This window comes from Myxine glutinosa, chromosome 10 (assembly GCF_964187855.1).
Source record: "Myxine glutinosa chromosome 10, kmMyxGlut1.1, whole genome shotgun sequence".
In the NCBI taxonomy this organism is placed as follows: domain Eukaryota; kingdom Metazoa; phylum Chordata; class Myxini; order Myxiniformes; family Myxinidae; genus Myxine; species Myxine glutinosa.
This window is the reverse complement of record NC_136270.1, coordinates 82,463,632-82,479,326: the sequence shown is the minus strand read 5'-3', so window position 1 is coordinate 82,479,326 and position 15,695 is coordinate 82,463,632.

Sequence of the window (15,695 nt, the reverse complement as noted above, 5' to 3'; positions counted from 1 at the left end):
GCAGAGAAATGCAGAGAAATTAGTGGATGGTGCTGAGAACAGAGACCTCGAAGAACACCGCACACCCATGATTTCCGCTGGTAGTGGTATTTTATGACGTGTGATCTGGGGACGTCACCGCCCACTCATCACACGATCATTGGCGGCCCTGTGGGAAGGTTGCCCCCACATTCTCGGAGTCTCGTGGTACTCTATGGGTGGTCCCCTTGCGAGCCACATATGACATACCTTGTTCTCGACGTTTGTCCCACGTGAACGTGTCGAAGGCACCCGATTCCCCACCAGAAATAAGCACCTTGTCGAACTCGGACAGTTTACAAAAGATTTATTAGCAGTACATGCATGGAAGAAATATGATTGGCGTGTAAGCGAGTAACACCACTGCAACGATATAGTAACATCAATGCCCTCACAGCAATCCACAATTTCTTAGAGCTATGGCCAGCAACCGGTTTATATTCCCCCCCCCCCCCCCTCCCTCCCCCGCACACAAAATAATTCTGAACAACAAGCTGTGCTTTGCCTCATGAGGGAACAGCTCTTTCTCACGGGAAACTATTTCTGTCTTATACACAACAGTGGACAGGCCAAAATAAGATTCAGTCATGCCTCTGCATGAAGGATCTTTGCCAATTTAAGTTGCATTCAGAAAGAATGTTTGTCCGAGATCGGCCAAGTTATCCAAGGGACATTATCTAAACGGTTCCCCAAGCCAGAAGGCCAGCAGTTTGCTAAGCAACCAGCAAATGCTGTCTCAGAAATAGTGCAGTGTTTGTTCACCATGGACCACTGCTGCCTCCCTCAGGATATTACTTGCATGAATTCCCTGACAAGCGCACATGGCCACCTGGCACCACGAGCACAACCTGACCTTCTGTCCCTGAGCCACATGGACGTACATGGTCATCAATGTTATTTAAAAAGAAAGGATAACACATAAGACATAATCACAGAACACAACAGGAAAAACACAAAAAACATGAAGGTGGGGAAATTGGGTTTTAGACACAAACAGTTGGGAGGGAAGACAATGGGCCTCGCTAAACAAACATTAACACTGCCTTGTCAAATACATCTATTATGTATCCTTATTCTAAACATGTATTATGAGCCTGGTGTTGGCTTAGCGGTTAGGGTGCTAGCTTGGGATCCTTGGATCCTGGGTTCGAATCCCGGTCGATCGCTGAATTAACACCAGGGGGGTTGACTCAGCCTGTCATCCTTCCAAGGGTTGGCAAATTGAGCACCAGCTTGCTGGGATGAATGATCACGGTGTGTACCCCGGGTAAGAATAGTGTTACATATTTATGTGAATGTATGTGAATTACCATTCAGGTCTTTGCTTATCCGTGTGTAGTATATTAAGTTGTTGTGTAGTTGTTGTGGTTGGAGGGTCAGGAGCCCTTCTGAGGGAGTGGCCGGAAACGGAAGTGACCGGAAACGGAAGAGAAAAAGACACGAGGAAAAAAGGACGAGGATTATTCTTCCTCGCCCCGCGCCGACCAAAAGGTGGGATCGACCTTGCGCTGCGTGGAAAAGCGGCGTTCCGATCCGAAGCCTGTCTGGCGAGAGGAATTACCGGGACTTGTACCTGCCCGGTGGAGACGGCAAGTTGACGTGGGGCCGTGCATCGACCCCGCGCCTGGCCTCGTTCGCGGCACCGTCCAAACAGACGCATGCGGGTCGCACGTTGGGGCCTAACCCGCCTTGCAAGCGGCGTGGAGTTTGGCTTGCTTTACCGTATCCGCCTCGCGTGGCCACGAGGGGCTGCAGCCACGGTGCCTGGTACGATACCTGCCCGGTGGAAACACGTCCACCCGGGGTTCGTTCTACCGCCCGAGTGCGGTGACGGCGACCATCATCTTGGTCAGGAGGGGCCCAGAGACATTGTGCGGGACCGAGACCAAAAGGGTGTCGTGAGTACTCACCGGGACACACGTATATAAGATGGCCATCTTACTCATAGGAAAGTGCTTGGGAATTGGGAATTGTTGATGGTTGTATATGGTTGATTGCTCGGGGAAAATCTCCGTGGTTGTGTCATTGCAATTGTATGGTCATTCCCATTGAAATATATCCTTGAACGTCAGTTGTCTCTGGGGTGAAGTTCATATGGATTGCGTGGCGAAAGCGCATATTTAATACAGCTTTCTGGCGAAGTTCCTCTCACGGTCCGGGGGTCACCGAGACCAGGTATTCACCGAGGGGACCACGTAACAGAATTGGGGGCTCGTCCAAATTACGATTTGCGGTTTCGCAATTGGGTCTACGTCCGGGATTTAAAATTGTATAAAATAATAAAATAATAATTTTTTTATTAATTAAAATTTATTAATTAATTATTAATTGGTAAAAAATTTTTTGGAGAAATTGGGGTAAAGTCTTGGGTGAAGGTTAACAGGTGTTAACGATAGGCACCATGGCGTTTGTGGCACAGAACTTTGGGGTAACCCCGAGTCAGGCACAGTTCCGAGCGTTGCTAAAGTCGGACCTCTTGAAATTGGCCAAACATTTTAACTTGGAGGTCCGAACTAATTTGAGGAAGGCAGAGTTGCAGGCCACGGTGATACAATCTATGGTGGGATTAGGAACATGGGACGAGTTAGCCTGGGAGTGGCTACCCGAAGAACCAGAAGACGTTGAGCTCCGGAAACTGGAGTTGCAATTACGGAGCCAGGAACGGATCAAAGAAGAAGAAAGGAAAGCAGAAGAGAGGAGAGAAGAGAAACAAGCAGAGGAAAGGAGAGTGGAACGAGAACTCCAGGAAAGGTTAAAAGAAGAAGAAAGGAAAGCAGAAAAGGAAAGAGCAGAAGAAGAAAGGAAAGCAGAAAAGGAAAGAGCAGAAGAAGAAAGGAAAGCAGAAAAGGAAAGAGCAGAAGAAGAAAGGAAAGCAGAAGCGAGGAGAGAAGAGAAACAAGCAGAGGAAAGGAGAGTGGAACGAGAACTCCAGGAAAGGTTAGCAGAAGAAGAAAGGAAAGCAGAAGCGAGGAGAGAAGAGAAACAAGCAGAGGAAAGGAGAGTGGAACGAGAACTCCAGGAAAGGTTAGAAGGGAGAAAAGCAGAGGAGAGGAGAGCTGCAAGGGACCTCGAAGCAGAGGAGAGAAAAGCGGAAAGGGAATTAAAGGAACGTGACATGGAGCTTCAGCAAGAAATCAAATTCAAGGAGCTGGAGTTAATGAGAGAACGGGGAGAGGCACCACCCTTGCTGACGGGGTCGACACCTAACCAGAAAACCTGGGATGTGGGCAGACATGTGAGGCTGGTTCCACCGTTCAGTGAAAAGGAAGTCGCGAAATTTTTTCCACACTTTGAGAAAGTGGCTCGACAATTAAACTGGCCGGAGGAGGCCTGGACCATACTCGTGCAAAGTGTGCTGGTGGGGAAAGCTCAGGAAATTTATTCGGCGCTACCAATGGACCAATGTGCAGATTATGAGGTACTGAAGAAGCACATCCTCAAGGCCTATGAGTTGGTTCCGGAAGCTTACAGGCAAAAATTCAGGAATGCCAGGAAGAGGGAGAGTGAGACCCATGTGGAGTTTGCCAGAGTGAAAGAAAACATGTTTGATCGGTGGTGTGAGTCAAAAGGAGTCGGGAAAGACTTCGAGACATTGCGGGACTTGATCCTGGTGGAGGAATTCCAGCAGTGTGTCCACGAGGACATCAAAGTGTACCTGCAGGAAAAGAAGGTACCAAAGTTGTGGGACGCAGCCACCATGGCAGATGATTATGCCTTAACCCACCGAATAGGGGTCCACGAACCTAACTCCTCGCCTAGATCTCCGCAGGGGAGGTGGGGAACAGCAGGTGCGGAGAACGACCATACATGGCGGCGGCCTCGAGATGATTATGGGGACAACTATGATACCCCACCGGTTCGAAATCAGAGGGATGCGGGCCCAAGACAAACTTATAGTTCGGGGGGCCCGAGGCAGACCCCGAGTTTTTCCTCCGGGCCTACTTGCGCGTTTTGCAAGAAACCTGGACACTTGATGTCCAGTTGTTACCTCATGAAAAGGGACAACCCAGAGCGGAGTCCGACTATTACAACTCCGAATGCGATGGCTAGCGTAAGAAATCGCCATCAAAAGGGTTACCAACCATTTATTTCAGAGGGGTTTGTGTCACTGGATGGAGCCTCGACTAACCGGAGACCGGTTAGGATATTGAGGGACACAGGGGCCCATCAATCTTTGATGCTTGAAGGCATTTTGCCATGGTCCGAGGAGACGGCAACGGGGGATAGTGTTCGTTTACAGGGGATCGGGGGCGGTGTTAGTGCTCCCCTTCAGGTCATCCAGTTGGAGTCCGATTTGGTGTCAGGACCGGTCACCGTCGGTTTACAAGCCACGCTTCCTGTAGAGGGTGTATCTGTGGTTATCGGGAATGATTTGGCCGGGGGTCAAGTTGATGGTAACCTGAGGGTTGGTAAAGAGCCCAGCAGGGAAAATAACACCACACCAGCTCGGGATGGCGACCAAAGTGCCAAGTTATTTGTAGGGGGACTGAACTTCAAAACAGAGGAAGAAGTTCTGACCTCTGTCTTCAACAGATATGGGCCGCTGGTGGAAGTGCGGTTGGTAAGAGACTGGGAAACGCAACAGTCAAGAGGGTTCGGCTTTGTCACGTTTGCCAGCACAAAAGACGCCAGAGAGGCAGAGAAGAATTGGAATGGCAAGGATTTGGAGGGTCGGACCATAACAGTAGGGAAGGCATTTCGTAGGCGTCGAGAGGTCTACAGGAGAGGACAACTGGGCGGTAGTTTTGGTAGTGGCCGAGAAGGAGACCGCTATTCATGGGACTACAGGGACCAGTGGTCCCACCCTAATTATTAGGGAAGTTCTGAGAAGTTGAAGCACTGAAGGCGGCGGAGCCGCCGAGCCAAGATTCCTACACGAATTAACCGTGAACGCCGTTCCTAAAGGCGTCCATGTAGTGAACTTTCATGCACGGACTAACCGTGAACTCCACGTTCCTCAAGGCGCCCATGTAGAGAACTTTCCTGCACGGACTAACCGTGAACTCCGCGTTCCTAAAGGCATCCATGTAGTGAATACTCGGCTTGGCCTCCCGGAAAAAGTGCTATCGAGTTGCTTAACTTTGGATCTTTGATCAACCCCTTAACCTTCATTCCCAAGAAACTGACGGTCAAAGTCAGAGGGTCATGAGATGGAGTTTGATTTGGCAGGGACAAGGTCGTTGTTGGTACTTAGTCCAGAGGGAGTAATCTGGAGGGGTTGTGGTGAAATTTTGGTTGCTTTATTTTTAAGGATAACTGTGCCCGGGGGGAACGGATAATGTGGGGGGGGGTTGAGTTATCTGGTTTGTTTCTCCAAATTGGCCGGCAAAGAAAGTTTTCGCTGGGTTCAAACTTTCTTTCTTGAAGGGGAGGAGTGTTACATATTTATGTGAATGTATGTGAATTACCATTCAGGTCTTTGCTTATCCGTGTGTAGTATATTAAGTTGTTGTGTAGTTGTTGTGGTTGGAGGGTCAGGAGCCCTTCTGAGGGAGTGGCCGGAAACGGAAGTGACCGGAAACGGAAGAGAAAAAGACACGAGGAAAAAAGGACGAGGATTATTCTTCCTCGCCCCGCGCCGACCAAAAGGTGGGATCGACCTTGCGCTGCGTGGAAAAGCGGCGTTCCGATCCGAAGCCTGTCTGGCGAGAGGAATTACCGGGACTTGTACCTGCCCGGTGGAGACGGCAAGTTGACGTGGGGCCGTGCATCGACCCCGCGCCTGGCCTCGTTCGCGGCACCGTCCAAACAGACGCATGCGGGTCGCACGTTGGGGCCTAACCCGCCTTGCAAGCGGCGTGGAGTTTGGCTTGCTTTACCGTATCCGCCTCGCGTGGCCACGAGGGGCTGCAGCCACGGTGCCTGGTACGATACCTGCCCGGTGGAAACACGTCCACCCGGGGTTCGTTCTACCGCCCGAGTGCGGTGACGGCGACCATCATCTTGGTCAGGAGGGGCCCAGAGACATTGTGCGGGACCGAGACCAAAAGGGTGTCGTGAGTACTCACCGGGACACACGTATATAAGATGGCCATCTTACTCATAGGAAAGTGCTTGGGAATTGGGAATTGTTGATGGTTGTATATGGTTGATTGCTCGGGGAAAATCTCCGTGGTTGTGTCATTGCAATTGTATGGTCATTCCCATTGAAATATATCCTTGAACGTCAGTTGTCTCTGGGGTGAAGTTCATATGGATTGCGTGGCGAAAGCGCATATTTAATACAGCTTTCTGGCGAAGTTCCTCTCATGGTCCGGGGGTCACCGAGACCAGGTATTCACCGAGGGGACCACGTAACAATAGGTACACCGTATCCCTGTGCATCGTAAGAGGCGACTAAGGGTTGGCGTCAGGAAGGGCATCCGGCCATAAAACATTGCCTCAAACAGGGAACCATGATTGTCATGGGGCCCGCAAGGCTAACCCCTGCTCTAGCGGGGAAGAAATGGCCTTAAAACGATCATTCATTCATTTTCATTCTAAACATGTACTATGAAATAACTATTAAAATGTATTCCCAATTGACCCTAAAGCCATATCTTTAACAATACCTTCATAGATCAGGCAAAAGATTGGCAGATGTAGTTGAATGTAAGGCGCCAGGGTTTGGTAAGACTAATTATAAAAATAGGGACCAAATAATCCAAGGGGCAGCCATTGGAGCATGTCTGTCACACAGTGGAAGGATCTGGTGGTTGTAATAGATATGGGGTGTAAGCAGACAGCACAGTACCAGGCAGCTAGCCCGAGGTAAAGCAAATAGAGTTTTAGGTTGTTGTTGTTGCTTTTGTTGTATAGCCCCGGACTGTTCTCTCAAACAAGTCCGTGGCATGGAGACAGCCGATTGATCTCCCAGGAGTGGCCCAGAGATCCCCCACATCCAGGATGGTGTTCTCTGCCTTCAGAAAGTCAGGACCATGACAAAAAGGGAGAGAGAGAGAGAGAGAGAGAGACACAAAGACAAAGACAGACACAGAGAGACACATAGAGACCCAGAGAGACACAGAGAGACACACACAGACAGACAGACAGAGAGAGAGAGAGAGAGAGAGAGAAACTAGACTAGAACAATGCGACTGCGTCGCCAATATGCCTCCACATGGTCCCACAACGGGTAGATGCCCTTGTTGACTACTACAACAACAACAGGCATTTTAAGGCCATTTTCCCTGGCTAGAGCGGGGGTCAGCCTTGCGGTCCCCATGACAATCTTCTCCATTTTGCCCTATTTTCTGCATCTCCCCTTGTTAACCCCCTTGCCCGCATTTCTTCTTCGACGATCTTTAGCCAAGTCTTTCTCGGTCTTCCCCGTCCGCTACTTCCTTCTACATTCATTTCCATCACTCTTCTCAACCAGTCACTTTCATCCTTCCTCAACACATGACCAAACCATCTCAAACTGTTTCTCTTCACAGCATCAATCACAGGCTCTATTCCCATCATCTTTCGCAATTCATCATTTGTCTTCCTCTCTCTCAACGATACTCCACACATCCACCGAACCATTCGCATTTCCACCCTTTCCAGCCTTCATTGCTGCTCTACGTTCATTACCCATGTCTCGCTCCCATGAATCAGAACACTTTTCACACATGCAGCATACACCTTTCCCTTCAGCTTCAACGACACTCCCCTCCTCGTCAGCACGCCACTCAGTTCCCGAAACTGTTGACTGCCCAAGGAATAAATAAATTTAATATAAATCCCTTCAACTGTTCTCCAGTATCACATTTTTACCAGACAGGACAGGTTTCACATCAATCAGTGAAGCGGTTTCAGAGAAGGGATTTTTTTTTAATATTGACTTTTAAGCTAATATGGCTGCCATACCACATGACATATGACCTTAAAAAATGTACACTCTGCATTTGTATGGGTAGGGGATCATGTTTGTGAAGTTTTGTGATGATCTGATAATGTCCGTTTTTCTATCCAAGATGGCTGCCACGTGACCTATGACATCATCATTTTCAAAATATAAGCAGCAATGGTGTTATATGACATTTGTAAAGTTTCACATCGATAAATTAAGCGGTTTCTGAGATATAATTATTTAATATTTACCTTCACTCCAATATGGCTGCCACACCATATGAGCAATGATGTTTTCGTGACCAACTTTTAATCGCCATGTCTAATCCATGACGTATGTAAAGTTTTGAGTCGATTGGTTTGGTGGTTTGGGAGAAGATGTTTTTTTAAGGTTTTAGGTTAAATCCAATATGGCTACCAAACCATGTTACATATGATGTCCCTATTGGGAGTACTTGACACTGTGGCAAGTTTAAAATTTTTCCATTCAGCGGTTTTCTGAGAAGTATTTTAAATATATATTTGCGTTTAATCCAAGATGGCTGCCATACCACGTGACCTATGACGTCACAATTATAAAAGCAATCTACACTGGTTTCCTCCAACCCTGAAAGTTTAATCTCAATTGGACACGTGGTTGTTACAGGTGTTAGCTTGTGTTGATAACACCGCCCAGTGAACTGTGCACATGTACAGTCACGTGAAAAAGTAAGTACACCCCATGTAAAGTTTTGACATTTTCAACATGTTTCAACACATGGCTATTTGATCTTCATTTCAACAATATTGATAGATAAAGGTGATATAATATAACAAATATCATGAAACATTTACATGTTGTAGTCCATTGTATAATTTAAATAAACATAAATGCAAATTTCGCACGTGGAAAAAGTAAGTACACCCTAAATTTATCACTACTTCAAATACCTAAAATTAGAATCAGGCGCACCAGCTCAGGTGCAAATTATTAGAACATCGTTAGAGAGGATCACGGAGGAACCTGTTTTATTTAAACCTTAGACATTTAGTTTGGTTTGCTCTTTGTTGTTGAAGTGTGCGGCATCGCCATGCCTAGATCAAAAGAGCTCTCTGAGGCCTTCAGAAAAAGGTTATAGATGCCTACGAGTCTGGGAATGGATTTAAAAAGATCTCCAAACAATTTGAAATCAATCATTCGACTGTCCGGAAGATCATCTACAAGTGGAGAAGATTCCAAACAACTGCCAACTTGTTCAGGCCAGGCCGCCTCAGCAAGTTCAGCCCGAGAGCAGACCACAAGATGCTGAAAGAAGTCTCTAAGAACCCCAGAATGTCATCACGGGACCTACAGGTAGCTCTTGCCACTGTTGATGTCAAAGTGCACGAGTCTACCATTAGAAAGAGGCTGCACAAATTTGATCTACATGGGAGGTGTGCCAGGAGGAAACCTTTGCTGTCCAGAAGGAACATCAGGGCAAGACTAAAGTTTGCCAATGAACACCGAGGCAAAGACCAGCACTTCTGGAACAATGTGCTCTTGACAGATGAGTCAAAGGTTGAGCTATTTGGCCACAGTCCCAGAAGACATGTTTGGCGAAAACCAAAGACAGCATTTGACCACAAGAACCTGACATCAACTGTAAAGCATGGTGGTGGAAATATTATGGTTTGGGGCAGCTTTGCTGCATCAGGGCCTGGGAAGCTCACCATCATAGAATCCACCATGAATTCTTCATTGTACCAGAGGGTGCTTGAGGATAATGTGAGGCCATCTGTCGGAAAGTTGAAGCTCAACCGAAGGTGGACCTTGCAACATGACAATGACCCCAAACATACCAGTAAATCCACCAAGGAATGGCTGAAAAGAAAGAAATGGAGGGTTCTGGAATGGCCAAGTTAAAGCCCGGATCTAAATCCCATCGAGATGTTGTGGGGGGATTTGAAACGAGCTGTGCATGCAAGAAACCCCTCAAACATCGCACAGCTGAAAGAATTCTGCATGGAGGAGTGGGCAAAAATTTCTCCCAGTCGATGTCAGAGACTGGTAAACAGTTATAAGAAACGCCTACTTGAGGTTGTTTCTGCCAAAGGGGGCAATACCACCTCTTGGAGCCAAGGGTGTACTTACTTTTTCCACATGCGAAATTTGCATTTATGTTTATTTAAATTATACAATGGACTACAAAATGTAAATGTTTCATGATATTTGTTATATTATATCACCGTTATCTATCAATATTGTTGAAATGAAGATCAAATAGCTGTGTGTTGAAATATGTTGAAAAGGTCAAAACTTTACATAGGGTGTACTTACTTTTTCACGTGACTGTACTTCCGGAGTTACCTCCGGGCAGGGAGTGCCGGACGCGGAACATGGATTGCTTGAACTACCAACGGCTCCGTGTCCTTTTATACGAGCGTCTGAAACAGTGGTTGCTGAGAAAAACGAGGTTTTAGTATAGGCTCTGGGGGGTTGCTTGTGTACATCTCTCTTCTACGGCAAAACTTTTGATTTTCCTGTTCTATATGTTGAGACCCTTGGAAAAAATCTGGGTAACACTCCCAGATCAAGTACGTTTTTTCTGCACACCCCAATACGTGATTATGACTTGAGGCCAATTAGCCGAAATAGCAAAATTCAGTTTTCATGGAATAATTCAAGAGTAGGCAGCTTTAGATTCAAATGTAACATTTATTTATCATGTTTAGACATAACTAACACATTTTTAGCATGGTTCAATACTATAAACTGTCTTTTTTTAGGAAAAAAAACACGTCATTTAGCTTCTTTTTCTCCAAAAATCACTTTCAGTTTGAAAGGCGCTCAAAATCCGATCACCTCTCATACACCCAATTATGTAGATAAAGCAACCAAAATTTGTCAGAAGCTTCCTTATGAAGCCCTTTAATAATTCCATGCATCATATTTATGATTCATTATATTGTATAGTGACAGTGGGGTCAAATGTTAACAAAGGTTACCCCTACCCCAAAAAGCGGTATAAACCAAAATTGGTTAAATTGGTCTAACTTTAGAAGTAAGTGTGATATTCGGCTGATTTTGGTGTCTATGTATGGGTTTTTGATAGCAAGCTATTCATTGGAACCATAATCAACCCCTTTTGAATATACCTAATTTGCATAATTTCAAAATGGCCGCCAAACACCTCCTGGCAATGATGACTAAATTTCGCTCAAATTTGACTAAGTTTCGCTTCAGCTTAAGCAAAACTATTACACTTACATAGCTTAAGGATTCATGAATTAAAATCATAACATGTCCACAAACCCAATATAACTGTCATAACAAGGAAGCGCGTGCTGTCAATTACCACCATTTACCACCCGTGCAACTTCAATACATGTACTCTTTATCAAGCGACAGGATTCTTGCAGGCATCAGGGGAAGCCTTTTTGCAATGACAAAAATTTACACATTTGATTATGGCGGTCCTACAGGGGCATGTTGACCTGGCACACTTAGTGCATGAACAGACAACTGTCCAATGTGATTCTAGAGTTTTCCACGTTGTCTCAGGTATCAGCTGTTCCTTGTCATGCGTATAACCACAATCCTCTGGCTTAAGTGCGATCACATTTTCAGAATCTTGATGAAGCTCCAAAGCATGCATGATATTGTAGGCATTGAAAAAGCTACGCTTCATATGTGGCAGGAGACCTTGGCTGGTTGGTGGCAGGTTGTGATGAGAACTCCCTTTGACATGATGGAAGATCTCCGCACGCAAGTTCGAAAATTTATTCGCATCGCTTTTTGGTTTCAGTACTTTGACCAAGTAGGATTCTGCATTCTTGATCAAAGGCTGAGAAAGGGTCGGCAACCCTCCAAAGTGCTTCAATAACTTTTCTGGCTCGGCATTCAAGGCGGCTTTCTTGGTCCCAACTTTGCTAGTGATATCACATCCTGTAAGACTGTGTACGGCAGGAAGAACAGCACAGAGTTGACATCCGATGCACTCGAACAAAGTATGAAGGGGCACATACCGAGTGCTATCTCCAACTCCAGCTCGTACCCACAGCTCCTCTAGGTCATGTTGGAGAAAGACAGGCATGTGGTGGAGCAAGGCAACAACTACATCAGTATCATTGGAGATGACAACACATATTTTGTGTCCTTCTTTGAGCGCGTCCAAAACATGAAGGAGTATGCGAAGATCCGCCTCTTCAAATGTGGATTGAAGGTGTACCAGTGCGCTCTCATCTCCATTGTGCATTTTCATACATTTCCAATCCTCGTTCTCTCTGGTCACCTGTCCGAGTACAGTTGGGTACTGACCGGTATTTGCAATATTTGAACGAACATGGCTGTAGATCAGTTTTTCAAGGAGAAGTTTGTTGTTGTTGGAAGGCCAGAATGTGTTCATATCCCTTAGGTAGTGGTGTTGATGGCTCTATTGAAGTATATTCGATGGGTAGAGTGTCACTTCGCCTTTTCCTCTCGCTGTCCTTCACTGATGGGTCATCAGAATACATGTCAAAGACATAGTCAGTCCGCCCAAACCGATGATATATGGCCGAAAATGACATGAAATTTGATAGAAGGTCATTGAATTTGGAGAGTTTCGTAACATTAACCTTTTGGATTGTGGCCATGATGTCAACTACAAATGATGCGTCTTTCCGATGACTATATGTAAATTCTTCCGGTTTTAGGTGCGTCTCCAACTCCTTCAGTAGCTGGCTCTTTGCTGGTTTAGTCATCATTCCTGCATCATCAAACAACACTGGGGAGGGAACAACATCGTACTTTAAGAGATCATCAGTGGTGAGGCCACGCTCCCGAGCTATTTCTATGTTTCTCTCAGCGATGTTCATCTCCTTCACTGTCGTCTTGGTAGTCTTCTGTGGCTTCTTTCGAAGAGTTTTCATCGTCTTCAAGTTTGTGCGGTGAATGGTACTGCTTATTCGTTCAGTCTTGGTGACAAACCTTTCCTTTCTGAATTTCAGGTACTTCTCTTTTCCTTTTGAAAAGGCATTGAGCATGTCAGTTTTTATATCATCGGACATAACCTCTTTTGTCACAAAGTTTTGTAGTGTTTTGGAAGCGTCTAGAGACAGAGGGGACCCCTTCTCTTCAATGAATCTCATCATCTCCTGAATATGTCCTTCTTTGCGGTTCATTGTGGCTTGAGATGATTCGTGGTGGCTGTAAGTCTCATGTGTCCTGTCAATCACATCACTGTATTGCCGATGTAGGTTCTTCACTGCCATCATTTCATGGTATATTAGGTCCCACTGGGCGACATACTGTTTTTGCTTTGCATGTCCAATGACTCCATCGCTGCACTTAGATGAAAGGTTAATGCTTTGCTCTAATTTCTGGTCTCCTCCAACAGCGGTGAATCGGCCGGGTATCTCTCTGATTGAAAAATTGCCTTTGGCAAATTGTTCATGAACTGATGGTGCAGTCTCAGGTAGACGTCGCATGTCTTCAAGGTAGAGAGAACACCATCGCAAGTAGTTGGTCGAATCGAATGCCGCAAACAGGTTCAATGCACGCTGGACAGCGTCAAGATGCAGTTCCCAAATCCCTTCACGATCAGCTCTCAACAGATCATGGACAATATCCATCATTTGCAAGAACTGAGTCCAGAACTTGAAGTTTTCATTGGTATCAGACCGTGTTTGGATGAATCTGTTCAAATCTTCGACCAACGTTTTTGATGCATCAGCAAACTGAACCATATACTTCTGACTATCTGTGATGCATTTCTCCTTGACACTAGACTGGAGGTTCGTCAGGATGGCAAGCTCATGTGTATATTGGTCGATGCCTTTCTCGGAGAAGAATTCTTTGTACTGGAGGCGTTCAAAGGCTTCAGCAAGGAGCTGCATACCCTCAAGACAGCGGCTGTAGTGACCTCCATGTAGAACAGAATTCTCGATGACAGTTGGACCAAAAACACCAGCCTGCAACCATGTGATGTCCATGCCACTTGCATCCAGGAGTTTGCCAATACATTTCAAAACAGTTTTCACTAAGTGAAACGTTCCCAGGCATGGAACCAGGGTCCTGAATTCCTCTGGTCTCAGCAGTTGTATATCACGGACGATGCAATAAACACCTTCATTACAATATCACAACCTGAATTCCTCTGGTCTCAGCAGTTGTATATCACGGACGATGCAATAAACACCTTCATCACAATACATTGTCATGTCCCCTCTGTATCATATTACATCTCTATTACGAAAGTTACATTTGTCATCAATATTGTTCAAAGAGTCTCTGATAGCACTAAGTTCATAACCCCTCCCTTCTTTTAGGCCTTGCTCTAACTCTTTAACAACCTGATTCCAAGCAAGCTGGTTCATCATCAACTGGTATCTCATTTTGAGTCAGCTGAGAACCAATGTCCATAAAGTTCTTCATAGCCGTATAAACTGTCGCGTACTCTGTAACTGGATGCGGCAGAACAGGCACAAATGCAAGATTCTTTAATGGGATGGCCTCCTCCGTCCAAACAGAGTTGCTAGCACTCCAAGATGGCATTGTTTGTGAATCGGGGTAGATGGACACTTCATCATGCATGACGTTCAAGCGTGCGAGGGACCAAGAAATATCCTTCAGTTTTGCTGCATCGGCTTCGGAGGAAGTGTAAGGCAGTTCGGCCACTTTGTAAGTTGCTGGGATGTCAGCACGGCGTGCAGGCTTGTGAAAGTCGGACAGTACCTGGCATTTTAATATTAAACTGAATGACTGTGGACCATGTGTGACCTGTGTGTCAGAAATCTTTGGTTTACTGGTCGACGACGGGGGTTTGTCTTGGTAGAGAACAGTCACAGTGTCATGTTCAGATACATTTGCCCCCTCATGGTCCCAGTTGTCAATTGCACCGGAGGTGAATTGCCCAGGATCAAAGTGTGACGGCAGTGAAACGCGATCGTTGTTGTGCTGTGCTGTAAACGTGGCAAGGTCATGTTGGTACCTACGCAGCTCCGGGTAGCTGATTGCTAGTCCTCCGTGGTTTAGAACTGTAGTTACAATTTTGCCACCACGCCCAAGACCATGAACTGATTCCGCATTCATAATATGCATTGGAGTTCTCTTTCTACCGCAGTGATGGATATAGTACATGACTTGGAAGACAGATTGTATCTTTCTGCAACGCTGTGTGGAGAGGCTGTTACCTGATGGCTTGCTACCGGTATCGTAGTCGTCATCATCTTCTTCATCCTCATCAACTGGTTCATCACTTTCTGTCATGACAGCTTCGGCTGCTTTTGCATATGTGTCAGGATTGAAATTGTACAAATGACTGAAAAAACGTAGTACAGGTTCAGGGATATTCATCTCGCTCAAGGAATGCTTTAGATCATGCGCATCACAAAAGCTATCGTCAAGGCCAAAATCATACTCATCTAGAGCCTTCCTAATCACACCAGCGCATACCTGAACAGGATCAAGGGAACGAATGCGCTCAGCTAACACTTTCTTTGGAACACTGAATACCATCATTGATTTTTTGAACGAACTGGGATATGTAAAATCAATCTCATTACCAAAAGTGTTCAACAAGAAAACTTTTACATCTCTATTACGAAAGTTACATTTGTCATCAATATTGTTCAAAGAGTCTCTGATAGCACTAAGTTCATAACCCCTCCCTTCTTTTAGGCCTTGCTCTAACTCTTTAACAACCTGATTCCAAGCAAGCTGTTTCTCAGACACTTTTGGTATGGAAGCTTTATCACGAGTCATACTTATACAAGTATTTAGTCATGCAGTCCCTGTGGTAGTACAGATCTGCTCCAAACACAGAATGCGCATCTTGAAGGTCGCACGTTCGGGTGAACACATCATCTTGAAAGAAGTTTGTCGCAGCCAGAAAGGCTGAAGCACGGCCTGATTCACTAATGCGATA